This window comes from Palaemon carinicauda, chromosome 43 (genome assembly GCF_036898095.1).
Source record: "Palaemon carinicauda isolate YSFRI2023 chromosome 43, ASM3689809v2, whole genome shotgun sequence".
In the NCBI taxonomy this organism is placed as follows: domain Eukaryota; kingdom Metazoa; phylum Arthropoda; class Malacostraca; order Decapoda; family Palaemonidae; genus Palaemon; species Palaemon carinicauda.
In genome coordinates, this window is record NC_090767.1 from 32,427,787 (window position 1) to 32,434,895 (window position 7,109).

Consider the following 7,109-nt stretch of genomic DNA (forward strand, 5'->3'; position numbering starts at 1 on the left):
CAGAAAGATCTTTAGTCAGAATGCATCTATAATGTTCAAAACACATTCAGAAAACTGAAATTGCAGAAATATCATTGATCAAAACGCCTCTATAATGTTCTGAACGCGTCAAAATGACTGAAATCAAAGGAACATCAGTCTTTTGGAAGCGTTTTGAACGTGATAGATGATTTCCGAATATTATATTCATATAATTTTAGTCTTCTGGAAGCGTTATGAACATTATGGATGCATTCTAGAAAATTATATTTCTGCAATTTCGGGGTACTGGAATCGTTATTAATATTATAGATGCATTATGAACAGGGATATCTTTTTAATTTCCGTCTTTTTTAAGCGTTCTCGAAATTTTAGATTCATTCTGGACCATTAGTTTTCTGTAATTTTAGTCTTCAGGAAGCGTTTTGAACATTAGAGATGCATTCGAGTACCGATGTTTCTGTAATGCCGGTCGTCTGGAAGCGTTATAAACATTATAGATGCCTTCTGAGAAAAGATCTTTCTCTAATTTTAGTGTTTTGGAACCGTTTTGAAAATTACTATCAATTGGTGGGCCGGGAAGTTGGGGAAAACTCGCTGTTAGGTTCCGACTTCTTTTATGGCCTCTCATAGCATGGTTGGAAGCGACCTGGCCTTTCATTAGAAGGGACTAGCGTTCGATCCCAAGTATGAGGTAGAAATTTATTTCTATTTGAACAGAATGTTGTGTTGATATATATATATATATATATATATATATATATATATATATATATATATATATATATATATATATATATATATATATATATATATATATATATATATGTATATATATGTATATATATATATATATATATATATATATATATATATATATATATATATATATATATATATATATATATATATATATATATATATATATATATACATATACATATACATATATATTTATATATATATACATATATATATATATATATATATATATATATATATATATATATATATATATATATACATTTACATATATATATATATATATATATATATATATATATATATATATATATATATATATGTATATATATGTATATATATATATATATATATATATATATATATATATATACATATACATATATATATATATATATATATATATATATATATATATATATATATATATATATATATATATATATATATATATATATATATATATATATATACATTTACATATATATATATATATATATATATATATATATATATATATATATATATATATATATATATATGTATATATATATATATATATATATATATATATATATATATATATATATTTATATATATATATATATAAATATATATATATATATATATATATATATATATATATATATATATATGTATATAAATATATATATATATATATATATATATATATATATATATATATATATATATATATATATATATATATATATATATATATATATATATATATATATATAACAATAATAATAACAATAATAAAAATAATAAAAATAATAATAATAATACATTCATACATACATACATACATACATACATACATATACCAAGGCACCTCCCCCAATTTTGGGGGATAGCCAACATCAAACAAATGAAACAGAAAATGTGACCTCTCCTCTCTACGTTCCTCCTAGGTTGACAAGGGACTCAATAGAGTTTGTGTGGTACTGTTAGGGGTGTCACAGCCCACCTTCCTCCGTTATCCACCACAGATGAAGCTTCATAGCACTGAAGCCACTACTGCTGCTACCTCCGCGGTCTTCCAAGGCACCGGAGGAAGCAGCAGGGCCTACCGGAACTGCGTCACGATGGCTCGCCATTCATTCGTATTTCTAGCACTCTCTCTTGCCTCTCTCACATCTATCCTCCTATCACCCAGAGCTTCCGTCATTCCATCCATCCACCCACACCTTGGCCTTCTTCTTGTACTTTCCCCATCAACTCTTGTTTTCATCACCTTCTTTAACAGACAGTCATTTTACATTCTCTTATCATAGCCAAACCACTTCAACACATTCATATCCACTCTAGCTGATAAACTCATTTCTTACACCCGTTTTAGCCCTCACAACTTTGTTCCTAACCCTATATACTTGAGATACACCAGCCATACTCCTTAGACATTTCATGTCAAACACATTCAATTTCTGTCTCTCCGTCACTTTTATTCTCCACAACTCCGATCCATACATCACCGTTGGTACAATCACTTTGTCAAACAGAACTCTTTTTACGTTCATGCCCAACCCTCTATATTTTACTACTCCCTTGACTACCCCAAACACTTTGCACCCTTCATTCTAATCCACCATTTGCTGTAACAACAGACCCCAAGTACTTAAACTGATCCACCTCCTCAAGTAACTCTCCATTCAACATGACATTCAACCTCGCACCACCCTCCCTTCTCGTACATCTCATAACCTTACTCTTACCCACATTAACTCTCAACTTCCTTCTTTCACACACGCTTCCAAATTCTGTCACTAATCGGCCAAGCTTCTCTTCCGCGTTTGCAACCAGTACAGTATCATCCGCAAACAAAAACTGATTTACCTCCCATTTATGGTCTTGAGTAAGAGTATCAAATGAAAGAGTGGTAGGAAGGGCGTTAATGGATTATGTGTTGATGACTAAAAGAATGTTTGGAAGACTGAAAAACGTGCACGTGTTTGGGGGTATGGCTATCGGTATGTCTGATCATTTTTTGGTGGAAGGAAAATCAGTTGTAGCAAAAGAGTGGGGGAATAGAGTAGGCGTATGTAAAAGGGAGCTAGTGAGGGTTGGAGAGCTAATAAAACCTGGGGAAAAAAGTAACTATCAAGAAAGGTTGAAAATGGCATATGACAAAGTGAAAGTAAAAGAAACGGGTAATTTAGAGGAGTGGAAGTTAGTAAAAGAAAATTTTGTTGCGATTGCAAGGTATGTGTGTGGCAAGAAGTTTGTTGGAGGTAGTATGAGGAAGGGCAGTGAATGGGGGAATGAAGGAGTGAAGGTAAAAGTGGAAGAGAAAAAGAGGGCTTTTGAAGAATGGCTGCAAAGTAATAGTGTAGAGAAGTATGAGAGATATGGAGAGAAAAATGTGGAAGTAAAGTGCAAGGTAAGTGCGGCAAAGAGGGCAGCTGACCTGAGGTGCAGTCAGGGATTGGATCATTCAGATGAAGAGAATAAGAAGAAGTTTTGGAAAAAAGTGAAGATAGTAAGGAAGGCTAGTTCAAGAATTGAAGAAACAGTGAAAGATGGAAATGGAAGGTTGTTAAAAGGAAAGGAGGCACGGAAAAGGTGGGCGGAATATTTTGAAAGTTTACTGAATGTTGAGGATAATAGGGAGGCTGATATAATTGTTGTTGCAGGTGTTGAGGTGCCGGTGATGGGAGATGAGAATGGGAGAGAGAGACTACAAGAGAGGAAATGAGGAGAGCACTATATGAAATGGGGGTAGGAACAGCATCTGGTATGAATGGTGAGATAGCTGAGATATTGAAGGAAGGGTGTATGACTGTACTTGAATGGTTGGTGAGATTGTTTAATATGTGTTTTGTGTTGTGAATAGTACCAATAGATTGGGTTTGTGCGTGTATTGTACCACTATATAAGGGTAAGGGAGATGTGCATGAGTGTTTTAATTCAAGAGGTATTAGTTTGTTGAGTGTGGTGGGAAAAGTGTATGGTAGAGTACTGATTAATAGGATTAAGGATAAAACAGAGAATACAATCTTAGAAGTACAGGGTGGTTTTAGAAGAAGGTAGGGGCTGTATGAATCAGATTTTTACATTTAGGCAGATATGCGAGAAATATTTAGCAAAAGGTAAGGAGGTGTATGTTGCGTATATGGATCTGGAGAAAGCATATGATAGAGTTGATAGGGAAGCAATGTGGAATGTGATGAGGTTATATGGAGTTAGTGGAAGGTTTTAAGCAGTTAAAAGTTTTTACATAGGTAGTAAAGCATGTGTTAAGATAGGAAATGAAGTGAGTGATTGGTTTCCGGTGAGAGTGGGGCTGAGGCAGGGATATGTGATGTCGCCGTGGTTGTTTAACTTTTATGTTGATGGAGTGGTGAGAGAAGTGAATGCTCGAGTGCTTGAACGAGGGTTGAAACTGGTAGACGAAAAGGACCATGAATAAAAATAATAAAAAAAATGATAATAATATGTTAGACAGGAACTTTCGGTCTATTATATCTATTATTTTTTAAATAGATAATAATCTCTACATCGTTCAATTTGTTCGTTATGCATGTTTCTTAAAATCTGTTTTTCTAATTCTGACCATATTTTACTTAAGTCTTTCTGGGAGAATAACAAAAAGTTATAAATATTAGGTATCCAGTTGATTTGAATAGTTATGATCTTTCTAATTGGGTACTTTTAATCAGTGATACTTCCAACAATATGATTGTAGTATATATATATATATATATATATATATATATATATATATATATATATATATATATATATATATATATATATACACACACAAACTCACACACACACACACACACACACACACATATATATATATATATATATATATATATATATATATATATATATATATATATATATATATATATATATATATATATGTATATATATATATATACACGTATATATATATATATATATATATATATATATATATATATATATATATATATATATATATATAATGTATATCTATATATATATAAATATATATATATATATATATATATATATATATATATATATATATATATATATATATATATGTATATAATGTATATATTATATATATTTGTATATATATATATATATATATATATATGTGTGTGTATATATATATATATATATATATATATATATATATATATATATATATATATATATATATATATATATATATATATTTATATATATATGTACATATATATAGGCTATACATATATATATATATATATATATATATATATATATATATATATATATATATACATATATATATATGTATATATATACATATATATGTGTATATATACATATATATATAAATATACACACACATATATATATATATATATATATATATATATATATATATATATATACATATATATATATGTGTATATATACATATATATATATATATATATATATATATATATATATATATATATATATACACACACACATATATATATATATATATATATATATATATATATATATATATATATATATTCAGTCCATATGATATAAGACTTGATGAAATATCTAAAGTGAAAGAAAGAGTTCTCATTTTCAATACAGATTGAAAATGAAGAGAAAAAAAAAGGCTTTCAAAGCATTCAAATAGATATAAACATATGTAAATAAATCCTTGAGATATTTTATACAAAGACCATCCTTCAAGTTTCACTCATAAAATATATGTGGAAGACCAACCTTTCTATCTCTCCTTGAAGAAGGCAGCATCGGAATTTGACGGAAGCAAATGATCGCCAGAGGGATTTGTGTCTGCTCTTCGTATGAAAATACAAATAATTTATATTTTCGTAATCTGACTCAAGCACTAATGATATTCTGTCACTTTTTCAAATGTTATATTATATTAACACATATCTTAGTTATCAGCCCATGTTACACCAAACCAATATAAAAACCGCCGTAAGGTATCGATGTGAAACACTTTATACTACTGTAATGATTCCCTTTACAAATATAAGCCAAGAGTCAAGTTCTGTGACGTCACAACACAGGATATCAAAGATAAGACGTCAGCTCCATCCTGCCCAGCCCGTCTCCCAAACTCCTCATCAACAACAAACATCGTCAAGTGTTGTTATCTGATGACAACACTAAACTACTAATAAAGCATCAAACTTAATTAAAGATGTTCACAATTAGGAAAGGTTGTCGAATGCAGAACAAAGGTCTCAGACATGTTGGTACACTTTCGTCTGTTTATGGTCTTTTTACGCCAGTTTATATCTGCAGATTTTTATTCATGGATTTTTATTCGTTTTCCTCATCATCATCCATGATTAGTCCAATGCAGGACAATGGCCTCAGACATGACAGTCCACTTCCGTCTGTCTATGGTCTTTTTATGTCAGCTCATATATGCATATTATTATTCATGGATTATTATTCATTTTCTTCATCCTCATTCATGAATAGTCTAATGCAGGACAAAGGTCTCAGACATGTTAGTTAACTTCCGTCTGTTTATGGTCTTTTTATGCTAGCTCATATATGCATATTTTTATTCATGGATTATTTATTATTCGTTTGCCTCATCAAAATACATGATTAGTCGAATGCAGGACAAAGGTCTCAGACATGTTAGTCCAATTCCGTATGTTCATGGTATTTTTACGCCAGTTTATATCTGCAAGTTTTTATTCATGGAATTATTATTCGTTTTCCTCATCATTATCCATGATTATTCGAATGCAGGAAAAAGGCCTCAGACATGTAAGTCCACTTCCTTCTGTTTATGGTCTTTTTATGCCAGTTCATATCTGCAAATTTTTATTCATGGATTATTATTCGTTTTCCTCCTCATCATCCATGATTAGTCGAATGCAGGACATAGGCCTCAGACATGTTAGTCCATTTCCTTCTGTTTATTGTCTTTTGATGCCATTTTGATCTTCGTATTTTTATACATGAATTATTATTTGTTTTCTTCACCATCATCCATGATTAGTCGAATGCAGGACAAAGGTCTCAGACATGTTAGTCCACTTCCTTCAGTTTATGGTCTTTTGATGCCAGTTCATATCTTCGTATTTTTATTCATAAATTATTATTTGTTTTCTTCACCATCATCCATGATTAGTCGAATGCAGGATAAAGGCCTCAGACAGGTTAGTACACTTCCTTCTGTTAATGGTCATTTTATGCCATTTCATATCTGCATATTTTTATTCTTGGATTATTGATGGTTTTCTTCATGATCATCCATGATTAGTCGAATGCAGAACAAAGGCCTCAGACATGTTAGTTCACTTCCTTGCGTTTATTGTCATTTTATGCCAGTTCATATCGGCAAATTTTTATTCAGTGACTTTTATTCG

General features: G+C 29.9%; 1 long non-coding RNA gene across 1 annotated transcript in view; it reads right to left on the reverse strand.

Moving 5' to 3' along the window:
• Positions 1–5,672, reverse strand: part of LOC137634011 (uncharacterized) — a 17,095-nt gene extending 11,423 nt beyond the window's left edge. The window contains exon 1 of the long non-coding RNA XR_011042417.1: positions 5,473–5,672. This is a non-coding gene — a long non-coding RNA (uncharacterized lncRNA). The remainder of the gene's footprint in view (positions 1–5,472) is intronic.
• Positions 5,673–7,109: the final 1,437 nt, after the last annotated feature.